We start from the raw sequence: 12,308 nt of genomic DNA, 5'->3' as shown, positions 1-12,308 counted from the left end.
TTAGTTCAATTTTGTGTCTTGCTTAGTTTCTGCTTATTTTAAATTCAATAGTTGATAGTTTAAAACCTTTCTTGCTTGGCTTAACTTGTTAAATATTGATTTCATCTGAACTATCTGCACGCGTCCTTATGGATCGATAAAGCCCTTTATACTACAATTATACTGGGTGATTGATACCAAGATTTGTAGAAACGTGTTATCAATTTGGCACCGCTGCCATTTGGACGTTTAAGTTGTTCCAGTTTGGATTTCAATTTGCAAGATTAAGTTCTATATCTTTTTTATTTTGAATACTGATTTTGTTTGCTTGTTTACTTGCATGTCTTGCTTTACAGGGACCACTCGATCAAGCAATCGACCAAGGCACTCGACTTGTCCAATTGATTGCACTGATCGAGCTTCTGTTCGATTCTGTGTATGCACACAAGGTCTAAAGACAAGCAAAATCTTCTCAGGTATCTCGACAACATTGACAGACTTCATAAAGCTTTGAGACAGCATAGAGATCGGTTAAGAAAGGAAACAACAGACGTTGAAATGGATCCTCAACAAAATGCGAATCAAAGGCGTGCAACACGCATAGGTACATGAGATGCTCCTAATAGCCATGTCTAGAGGTTAGGGATAGTACCACCGGCTGTTCAAAATAATAATTTTGAAATCATTAATAGCCTCATATCCATGGTACAAAGCAATAAGTTTCACCGTTTACCAATGGAAGACCCGTTAGACCACTTGGACGAGTTTGACCGCCTTTGTGAATTAACCAAGATCAAAGGCATAAGTGAAGACGGATTCAAGCTTCGCCTCTTTCCTTTCTCACTCAGAGACAAGGCTCACCAATGGGAAAAAGGTTTGCCTGCTGGTTCTATAACCATTTGGGAGGAGTGTAGGTTTGCTTTCATATCCAAGTTCTTTTCCACCTCCCGCACAGCCCGTCTTAGGAATGAAATCTCAAGTTTCACCCAGATAAACAGCGAGACTTTATGTGAAGCATGGGAACGGTTCAAGGGATATCAATCTCAATGCCCACACCATGGTTTCACTAAGGAGTCCCTTCTCAGTACTCTATACAGGGGAGTGCTTCCTAAGATCCGCATGTCTCTCGACACCACAAGTCATGGAAACATCTTAAAGACATATGTGGATGAGGGATGGGAGCTGGTTGAGAACCTTGCCCAATCTGATGTGAATTACAATGAAGAGTATGATAGAACCAATAGGGGAAGCTCAGACCATGAAGAGAAGTATAAGAAGGACTTTAAGTCTTTGAGTGATAAGATTGATAGGATACTCATGGCACAGTAGAAAGCTGTTCACTTCGTCTCCGACGAGGAGCAATTCCAGCAAGAAGGGGAAGGTGATGGTACCGAGGAAGTTAGTTACTTGAATCAAGGAGGATTTCAAAAAGCTTTCACAAACTACAAGGTGAACCCAAACCTCTCCTACATAAATAGTAACGTAGCAAATCCTTAAGACCAAGTTCCCTTCAATCAACAACAAGGATTTATCCCCAAGCAACAATTCCAGCAAGTTTACTCAGCACCTCCACCGGGTTTTCAACCGCAGCAAATGACATCACCACAGGATATTAACTTGAGAATAATGATTTAGCAAATGGTACAAAGCCAAGCTACATTCGCACTGGAGACATCGAAGAAGCTAGGTACAATTCAAAGCCAAATGACATCTAATTACAATGACCTAAATCTGAAGTGCGATGCCATATCCACTAGTGTCATATCTTTAGAAGGACGAGTAACCTCCACTTCTTTTGGTCGGTTACCAGGAAAGTCTGTTGTCAATCCTGACGAGTTTGCTTCTGCCCCATGCCATTACCTTTCAGTTCCCTGAGGACAAGGAATATCAACTTGGGGGGGGGGGGAATTTTATGCATATCAACCATGCCATCGACCAGCGAATCGAGTGCTCAATGGAGTGCCTTCTATCTTTCCCCAAATTGTTGCATCTCAGGTCAAGGCCCCAATTTTCAAAGAACCACTACCATTTCAAGGAAGATTCAAGGCAGAGATCAAGGAAGTATACAACAAGATCCTTGACTCTCTAACTGGGCATAACATGTAGCTGCTCTAGTTGAAGTCTTTGCTCATTTTCCAAACTACAAGGCTATTCTAAAAGAATTTCTTCTCGAGAGGATTCATTAGAAGAGTACAGAGAATGAGGGTTCTCAAGAGATCACCACAGTCAACATACCACCCAAGACTCAAAAGATGAATCTGATCAAGCATGTTGTGTGTTTGAACGGACGTGTGAGTTAGCTTTCGACGAACCTTTTCAGCCCATCAGAGATGCTAGTCCAGAACTTTCATCTCGAAGACCATTGCTTTATCCAGAGCAGCACAACGCATAAATCAAAGAAGAATATAACAAAATCCTTGACTCTTTAACTGGGAATGACCAGCTAATATCCCCTTGGTTGATGCTTTTGCTAATATCCCCTCCTATAAGGAAATTCTTAAGGAATTGTTGCTCGAGAGGATGCAGCAGAAGAAGGGATGGGAATCGCCCACTCAAGATCCAATTTTTCCAGAAAGATAGGAGATCTCGAAGCCTTCACACTACCTTATTCGATCAGATCGACAATCTTCAGTGAATGCCTTTGCGATTCAGGAGCCTCAATTAGCCTTATGCCCCTTTCAATAGCACAACGAATAGGATATACAAAGTTTACGCCTTGTAGCTTAACGGTTGTAATGGCAGATAGGAGTTTCAGGCAGCCCATAGGAGTGCTAGAAGATCTTCTAGTAGAAGTTGGGGGAATCAAAATCTCTACTGATTTCTTGATATTTGAAATGGAAAGAGAGCTGCAGTATCAGTTAATCCTTGGAAGACCTTTCATAGCTTCAGCGGGTATGGTGATTGACATAGCCAAGGGAACCATGAGCCTCGATCTTAGAAGAGGAACAAAGATGATGATCAACATGGCAGATCCATATCAAACTACAATGATTGGAACAGAAGAAAGCTTTTCTTCCTCTCCCACCTACACAGAACTCCAGGTTATCAAAACTCTTAAAAAGGACTTGATGAGACTTGCAACCACCATTCAAGAGATGGGTAAGCAAGTTGTGAAGCTGAAAAGGAGGAACCATATCCTAATTTCAAGGACGGCTAAGAGAGTTCTCAGTTTCAAAAAGAGGAATAATATGTAGAATAGGTCTGAAGTTCATTGGTCATTGATATTGGATAAAATCATCGAGTCTCTCCACGGCTCTATCCAATTTGAGGAACATGCAAAGTTAAGCTCAGTGACTTTAAACAAGCTCACCTGGGAGGGAGTCCCAATCGTATCCTTGTAAATAGTTCTTTACTTTTAATGTTAATTTCTTTGCTTGACTATTTGTGATTCATGAACTGGTGTAAGAGTGAAATGTGAGTTGGGAGGCTCAAATCGATCCAATTAAGGCTGAAATCTGATCGTGCTATTGTGTTGGGGACTTGTCTAGCCTTTCAAAATGCAATCTGATCCAGCCCATTCTACGAATTCGATCGAGCAGTGCAGTCCAATCGAGTCCACCAAAGGCCCAAAATCAAGCAGTTATAAACAGTACCACCTTAAGCCCATATGAGGCCCATCCGATGACACACTCGATCCACACACGCGAACCGACCCAACCGTTTCCTGGCCCGTTTCCGTACTCGAGTTTGTCCTATCTCCTTCCTTTGGCCACAAATTTTATGCTTCTTCTCCAAAGAACAAAGGCAAGTGTTTTTGCACTCTTCACCTCCATAATTGCGATTTTCAAGCTTCACCACTATAAATTGCTGAGTTTGTTTCTCTCTTATCTATTTCTTCTCTAGTTTTTGGGTTAAAAGTTTAAATTCCATTTCTTCTTCTTCTTTAAAACAAAATCAAGTTCAAACTCTCAAGAAACTTCAAGAACTCGATTTTGCTACTAACCCACTGAATTTTAGCTTTGAGTTTCATATTTTCAGGGGAAATAATGAAGAAGAATCAAGAGAAGAAGAAGGTTAAGAAGAGCTTTCACAATTGATCCTCTAGGGCTGAAATCGAGTTTGATTCTTCATCCCAAGCCCAAGAACAAGGTTTCATATCAATGGAGATTGATGGAGAAGAACTTGCAGCAACTCGTTCGGCCACACGACCAAGCAATTGATGGAGATGATTCTGATGATGAAAGGGGTGATGCAAAAGCAAATGTTGGGTTCTCAAGGGCAAGAAAGGACATTTCATTGGGAAAGAGACCTCCTTGAGAGCCTATGGTTGAGGAAACTGAGGAAGATGTAGAAGAAGATAAACCAATGCAGGGGAAAAGAGATTTAACTCCTAAGGAACTTTATAGAATCTTCAAAGAGATGAAGCTTTCAATGGTTAAATTGGGGATTGCTAGAGATGTTGAGTATCTATTTGAGATGATTGGTTTGGCCGACTTTATGAGGATGAACACAGAAACGTTTGAGGAGGAAACTTGCCAGTTTTTGAGTTCTCTACAGATTCACTTCTATGATGATTTTGCTGAGAGGTTTGTGGAGGATGGTTTTGGCAACATCACATTCACGGTTAGAGGTCGAGAGAACATGTTTTCATTCAAGGAAATCAACACGCTTTATGGGTTCAAAACAGGCTCAAGGATTAACCAACGAATTGATAAGGAGGAGTTGAGAGCTCTTTGGGCAACAATTGGAAACAATGAAGTCTATGCTTCAACAAAGACCAAGAGTGCTTAAATTCGCAGTCCAATGATCAATGTACTTGCATAAATCTTTAGCTAACACATTGTTTGTTAGAAAAGAAACTAGGAACTTGAATGAGGGGGAACTTCAGATGATAGATATTGCTTTATGTGGAGTGTTGAGTAGTATTAGGAATGGAACGGTTCTAGCTGGTGAAAAGGATGATTGCGATCTCACATTTATGTTGCTAGATCAGTTGATGTACTATAAAGATTGGGCAGCAAGAATGCACGTTAGAGGTTCTAGAGGAGAACTTTGCATAGGAGGTATTATTACACCAATGCTTGTGGCGTGTGATGTGGACCTTCTAGGATTATTCTTCCAAATGCAGAAGTTACCTCGATAAGAACGGATTTGAACATTGACTTTTGGCCTGTCACTCAGCTTTTGTATAGTTCTACTAGTTCACAAGCTGTTCATGAGGAGAGTCAAAGGGCTAATGTAAGTATAGATATGATGGATGAGGATAGTTCAGAAGGTTTTCATTTCGAAGAGACTCAGTGATGCGGACATCGATTATCCTGTCCAACCCGCTGAACTAGATCACGTACCAGATCATGTACCACACCATGTACTAGTCGTTCCAGTAGGTCCCATGACTCGTTCAAAGTCTAAACAACTTAGAAAGAGGTTCAACTTAGCTGTACAAAACATTGTAAGCTCACTCGAGCTGAACTACGTCAACTGGTCTGTACCACCTTTACTCCATCACGACGGATATGATCCCATCGCCGAGGAAGAGCTTGCTGAAGCATTCACCCAAATGAGTCTTGAACATACCATTTCCCCAGGTATGAATTCTCCTTTGACAGGTCAAGAAACCTCTAGAATCCAAGAGAAAACAATGGAGTTACAAGAGACAAACAAAACAAGCTTCACCTTTGGGAGTGATCGAGAGAGTGAAGATCAAGAACAAGACATCAAGGACTTGAAAGAGCTTCAAGAGACTGATCAAGCTACCCAAGAGAAACTCCAAGAAGCCATCTAATTCAAGAAACCAACAAACAAACGGGCACCTAACAAGACTCCTGAAGTAGTATAGGACGTAGTTCAGAGAACAGCTATTAGGCCTAAATCGCATTCAGGTAAGTTCTATTCAATATTTTTGCTACTTGCAGGTCCATTAAGCCCCAACAACGGTTAGAAGACGTGCTCATCATGAGGCTTCAAGTTTGCTTTAGTATTTCACTTATTTCTTTCCCAAAACAATGGATTTGTGTATGTAGTTTTATTTGTTTCCTTTGTTGCATTTTTACATTTATTTTGGCCCTAGGGCTAGCTGAAGGACTCTTATAAAGTCCCTCTGTAGCAGTTGTACGAGTTTTTACCCTTGATTATCAATAAAGAACCGAACTTTCTTCACTTCTTCTCTTTAAGTGTCCTTAAGAGAATAAGCTTGTTCTTTGTCTTGTGTGTGTGATTCCACAAGGCTAAGATCGTGTACTGTATCAGAGACCAATCACATCTCTGTGGTGTACTTCAATCCGCTAGCACTTCCCCTTCATTCGATCCCACACGAGAGAAGCGACCGCCATCGTGTCAGATCTACATCAACGACCATCATTCCTTCACAAGAGAGAAGCGACCGCCATCTTGTGAAGCCATCATATCTATCCTAATACAAGCTCACCACCGAGTCTTGTATCACTCAGGAAAGACAAGCTAGTCTTAAAGATGCTCACGAGAAGATCAACCTTCTTCAGAGGTGGAACAAGTTTCAAGATAAGACAATCAAGGCATTGAAGAAGTCAGTTAAGGACATGGGAGCTCACATCAAGGGCTTGCAGAAGAAGGTTAGTTGCTCTTTTTCTCCAGCAGGACCTCCTCCTACAACTGCACCATCCTTCATGCCCAGGAGTTACTCCACACATGGAGCCCCGAAGATTGATTTCTCACCCCTGCCCAGATCCTCATTTGATAAAAGGAAAAGTCTGTTCAGGAGAATCTCAACAATAGCATCAGATCGAGTGCAACAAGAGCTTCAGTCCGAGCTAGAATCAGAGGATGCACAAGAACAAGCAATCGAATTCCTGCCTGACTAGGCATCCGACCAGGCGATCGAGCAGCAGGTCGATTACTTGACCGATTACATTGTGGAGGAGCCAGTCGACCCGATGCACTGCACCATCAACGTAGAGAACATCTTAGGCTACACTTATGACCAGATGAGCCTAGCTATGGGCTCTTATTTCTTTAACCCATAAGGTACACACCTTCCCTATATCATTTTTATACCGTTGCATTTCATTTAGAGATCTGTTGTTTAGATACTAGATCATTCTCCTTGCTTTTGTTACATAGGAACTGTGTAATTTAAGTTTGGAGGAGGGTCTAGTATAGCATCTAACCATGTTTTCTTTTATTCTTATTTTCAAATTTTTAGCATATAGTATTGCAATCATCTATGTGCATAATAAACCCTAAAATTTTGAAAAGTTTTTAGAAAAAAAATCTTTAAAAAACAGAGTGATCATATAGTTGCATTTGCATATTAGTCTTTCTTTAGGATGTTGCATTTAGGATCATTGCATTTGCATAGGGGATTAGGATGATTATAACAAAGATCTTGCTGTTTCATTAGGCTTAGAATCAATGCCCTCGTCCATCATTGTTTAATGCAATCGTATGACCTTGAATTGAGACCGCATCATTCTTTGATCGCATGATTTGAATTCTAGTCTAAACTGAAGCTTGCTTTAATTTGATGACATTCCTTGTTTATTAGAACTTTAACTTCAATTGATAATTATCTGGTTGTGATTTGTTTCAAACTCATAAATACCTTGTATACATACTTGGATCTTCTTTCCCTCTTTCTACCACCCTTTTGTTGATCTAACTAGCTGGTCATAACCTTGACCAGTTAACCACACCCTAAAAGCCTTAACCTTTCCTTCAAGCCTTGTGTTAATTTTGAGTGGAAGGCCTATTTAATGAATTGAGCTTTAAGAGAACGTGTTAGGTTTGAGCTGACAGAAATATGATCTTGAGTAGTTCTGATTTGCATTTTTCGGATCAGATAGGACTAGGATGGGTTCTACATGGGTTTTGGGATTTTTTGGGATGGTGAAAAAGAAAAGAAAAAAAAAACGGAATGAGTTGAGTCTTTAGGAGAGTAAAAGTTTCAGAAAAGTTCAAGGTTCTAGTGAAAGATGTGTGGGGAACGCAAAGTATAAAAAGATGGTTCTAGATTTTAAAAGAAAGAAGGAAAAATATGACCATATGGGTTTGATGTCTTATGTAGTAAGAAGAAAGAGAACCATAGTGATTATTAAGAAAACCCCCTATCCACTAGTTTATCATGAGATTAAAAGAGTTAAAAGGGTAGAATATGACCATATGGGTTTAGAAAGTTAGGATACCACTTGGGGCCTTTGGGTAGTCAAGATGTTATTCATGTATGCATTTGTTGGTCCTTACCTTTAGCATTCTCCCAAAAGCTCAATCTTGTTCCTTGAGAGATCCCAATACTTAAACGTTTAAACCCTCTCTAAATGAGACCCTCTTTTTCTCTTGAACCTTTTCATACCTAGCCAAATGAGTTTGTATTCACTTCACATCCAAATTCATGGTTACTATTTAAAGAATGTTAAAAGGAATTGTTAATTTCAATGCTTACCTAGGTTCTATGACTGATGACATTTTGTGTTGAGATAAGCATGGCTAAAGTCTTCAGAGTATGGTTTATATGATTTGCATTCTAGAACTATAGACAACGACATTGATTTTAACTACTTTAGCAGCAAGTATTGGTTCTGAATCCCCACCTTTAAACCTCTCTTCCTACTCTGAATTTGCTTGAGGCCAAGCAGAGAATAAGTTTGGGAGAGTTGATGTGTCTGGAATTTACTCATTTTAGCACTAGTCTTATGCATTGTTTTTGTCATTTTAGGTCTCATTACTTGATCATTTATGCATATTTGCCTTGTTTTGCTACACTTGTAGAATCTAGGCTTTGCATTGCATGCATTGTAGTTTTTGTGCATAAATAAGTGTTTACCCAAGGGAAAAAAGCAAATCATGACAAATCGACCAAGTGTAGATGTTGCATCCGAACGATCAGGAGGATCCAAGCCATGGAATTGATCGGGTGTTCGAGTGGACCAGAAAAGCAGCTCGACCAACCATCTGATCAACTCATCCGACCAGACCGATCGGGTTAACAACCGAGCAGACTGATCGAGCACCACTAAACCGACTTTCTATTTTGTCTGCTAGTGTTTTAGGACTACCTAACTTGCTATAAAAAGGTTTTTTGCCTAATGACCTATCATCTCGAGTTGTATTAGGGTTTTTCTTCATTTTGCTTTAGAATTTCCAGAATCTTGTAAACTCCACATCTTTTGATCTATTGAGTATTTGCTTTTGCTTCATTGTATTATCTTGCTCCTTAGATCATTATCTATCTAGTTATGCATGATTTAGAGATTTCTAGTTAAGTATGTTTGTCAGATCTGAGTAGATTCTTAAGGTTTTGGGGATGAGTTAGATGTGTAGGTGGAGAAATTTAGGTAGCTAGGTTGCCCATATGTATAAATGTATATAACACTAATCCCATTCGAATAAAGTGGTGATTAGATCTCAGGCTTCCACACCCGAGAGGTGTTCGATGGAAAGTCGGATAATCTAATATCAGAATTTTATGTCTAGCCCAAGAGATTGGTTGTCTAGAGTGTTATTTGACATTAATGAGTTGATTCTTAATGCCTATTCTTTACATGTTTCATCAACCAGAAGTTGAGATTAGGAAGTGATTGAACTGGTTAGCTTATGAGCTTGTTGTTTAGGAAACAACATTGTTTGTGTTTGATTGATTTAGCAACCTAGTGAACTTAAAGATCTCCACTGAAGTCACCATCTCATCCCAGATGCTCCCTTGAATTGATTGATTTACCTTGCTTCATTTCTTTTCTTGCATTTCTAGTTCACTACATGTTCTTATTTTTGTAGATTCATTTTTGTTTTAGTTCAATGTTGTGTCTTGCTTAGTTCCTGCTTGTTTTAAATTCAGTAGTTGATAGTTTAAAACATTTCCTTCTGGAATAACCGTTTTCTCTCCCAATCGACATCAAGGGCGACTAATTCTAGTTTCATCATCTCCGGCCGGCGTCGTCTTTATCGGCGTCGATCAGCTTTTTTTATAGTTAGTTTCTTTCTTTTGTTTTTTTATATAAATCTAAGCACTAATTTATGGCAAATCGAGATTTCAAAGTCCATGTTTTTTGCCTCCTCGTATCGATTGTATTGCATCTAAGTTTGTCATTCTCAATATCAACTCTGATTTCATCCATATTGGACCCAGATTTGAGTTTGTCGGCTTGGCTAATGTTATATAGCACACAAACTTCACCGCCATGTGTAAGAGATGTGGTCTCGAGAACGGCGGGTGTCTCTATTCATGTATGTCGCGATCAAGTTTCTCCACAAAGTGGAGTCTACTTTCTCTCTTTTCATGAGAGCTTATCTCGGACCCTATTCGGGCCTCAAGCCAAGTACAATGGAGTCGGTTTCATTCCGTCTTTGAGCAGTGCCCATCGTTTCTTCACGGGAATGTCTAAATCTCATTATAATAGAGTTTCTGTTTCTCGGTTGAACTTCTTCAATTTGAGAATTGGAAATCTATTTTGGATATCGGATCCTGATTAATCGCTTACGATTCTATTTTTTGTGAGATGAAACTACAAGTGTATCAAGTTGATCATAGTTGGTATTATATTTTGTGGGTGGTGATAGCCATTCTCTCCTTACGTTGGTGACGCTTCATGTGTTTTGTTCGACAATACAACGTTTTGTTCACGGGAACATGTTGCTTCACTCATTACACGAACAGTTGATTCGTCCAAATGCGGTCTTGATTTTGATCATTGAAACAATCTCGAATAAATCATAATATGCCGTCAAGGGTAAGAAGACTACATAGATTTTCAAAAGAATACAAAGGAATCTTGTTAACTATGAATTGGCAATGCTATTATTGGCAAATATGGCATGCTCTAATAATATTCAGAAGACATATTTTTATTCATTTCAAGCAACAATTCAGTTTTTTCTTTTAAAATTTATGCCAAGTGCATTTTGGAGTCTCAGCTATATGCTGATAGCCAATAAATGGTGTGTGAAAGGGGGACATAACATATTATAAATGTTAGCCTATAAGTCTAAAGATAGCATGATTACTATCCACTCTTTCATCGAAATTGTAATAATTTCCTATATTTGCATAAACGGTTGTTTCGAAATGCTAATGTATCTTGTAAACAATTTCTGATATCAATATATTTGATTTGCCGGAAAAAAACGTGTGTAAATTTATATATATATATATATATATATTTCATAAATACCATATAAATACATTTTAAAATTTTTTTAATAATCATTTAAAAACCTTATATAAATATTGTAAACCTTTTAAAAACCTTATAAATGCCGTTTAGAACCTTTTAAAACCTTATAAATATTTGGATTTAATCTCCTAGTTAGCCCTAGGAATTCGGGTAATTTGGGTCGGTTCGGGTCGGGTATTCCGGTTATCGGGTATTTATTTTTCGAATTGATCCAAAACTAACCAAATTAAATTATGGATCGGTTCGGTTCGGTACCCGTTTAGTTCATATATAAATTTTTGGTTCCGAACAAACCCGAATTTACACCAAAAATTAACAAAAATACGATTTTTTTTAAAACCAACCTGAATTAACACCGAAATTAACAAAAATGAAGCACAATAAAACATTTGAGCAAGAAATAACAAACATAACTTGTTTTTAACGACAAACAAGTTCCATCATTTCAAAAACAAATTCCAAATCATAAAGACATAAACATAACAGAAAGATCAAGTTCAAAAGGCACATAAGTTTAAGTCATAAGCTAGAAAGAGTGAAAGAGAGATCAAAGATACATAGGTTGTTTTCTACCCCGTAGCCACTGTGATTCCAGCTTCAGTAACTTACCCCACCTGCAACTCACACATCAGCCTGAGATTGGTCAAAAGGAGAAGCTACAAATGGAACATATATGAAATAGTCATAAGCTATAATATCTTAAACCCTTATAATTTAAATGAGATCAAGTATAAACATATACAAAAGGGTAAATGTTTACCTAATGTGTCATGGAACTCCAATTCATCAAGCATCTGAGCCAAGTTTGCAATCTTCTCCTTTCCATAGTGTTTCTCAGCCACTGTTGTAAACAAAGCAAAGCTTCAATCAAATAGGATGTTAAGCAACTTCTGTAAGGGTCTAAAATTATCCCACTTGTACTAAATGCTGACTCATAAGCAACTGAAGAAACTTGAATGGCAAGCACATCCCTAGCAAGCTAATCTAATATAGGAAACTTCACACTATTACGCTTCCACCATGCTAGCACCTCATCCCAAAACATTTTTTATTGCTCTTCACAGCTTTCTCCATCAAGTATATGTTTAACTCATTACTAACTTCCTCATTAGCAGTTTCATTATCCATCTCTTCATACAAAGACTCCCTGTCATACCCATCCTCATCTGACAAATCAAAAAGCACTTCGCTTGTTTGCTCGGAATCTCCAATATCATTCCTAGATCCGCCTTAAGAGGGGGTGGT

At 38.7% G+C, this 12,308-nt stretch overlaps 1 non-coding gene across 1 annotated transcript; it reads right to left on the bottom strand.

The window, feature by feature from the left end:
* Nucleotides 1-936: 936 nt before the first annotated feature.
* LOC111829368 lies at nucleotides 937-1,043 on the bottom strand. Its single transcript, XR_002832847.1, has one exon. It is a non-coding gene; the product is annotated as a small nucleolar RNA R71 (small nucleolar RNA).
* Nucleotides 1,044-12,308: the final 11,265 nt, after the last annotated feature.

Source organism: Capsella rubella, unplaced genomic scaffold, assembly GCF_000375325.1.
Source record: "Capsella rubella cultivar Monte Gargano unplaced genomic scaffold, Caprub1_0 scaffold_14, whole genome shotgun sequence".
NCBI classification, from domain to species: domain Eukaryota; kingdom Viridiplantae; phylum Streptophyta; class Magnoliopsida; order Brassicales; family Brassicaceae; genus Capsella; species Capsella rubella.
This window is presented reverse-complemented; position numbering and strand designations above follow the sequence as displayed.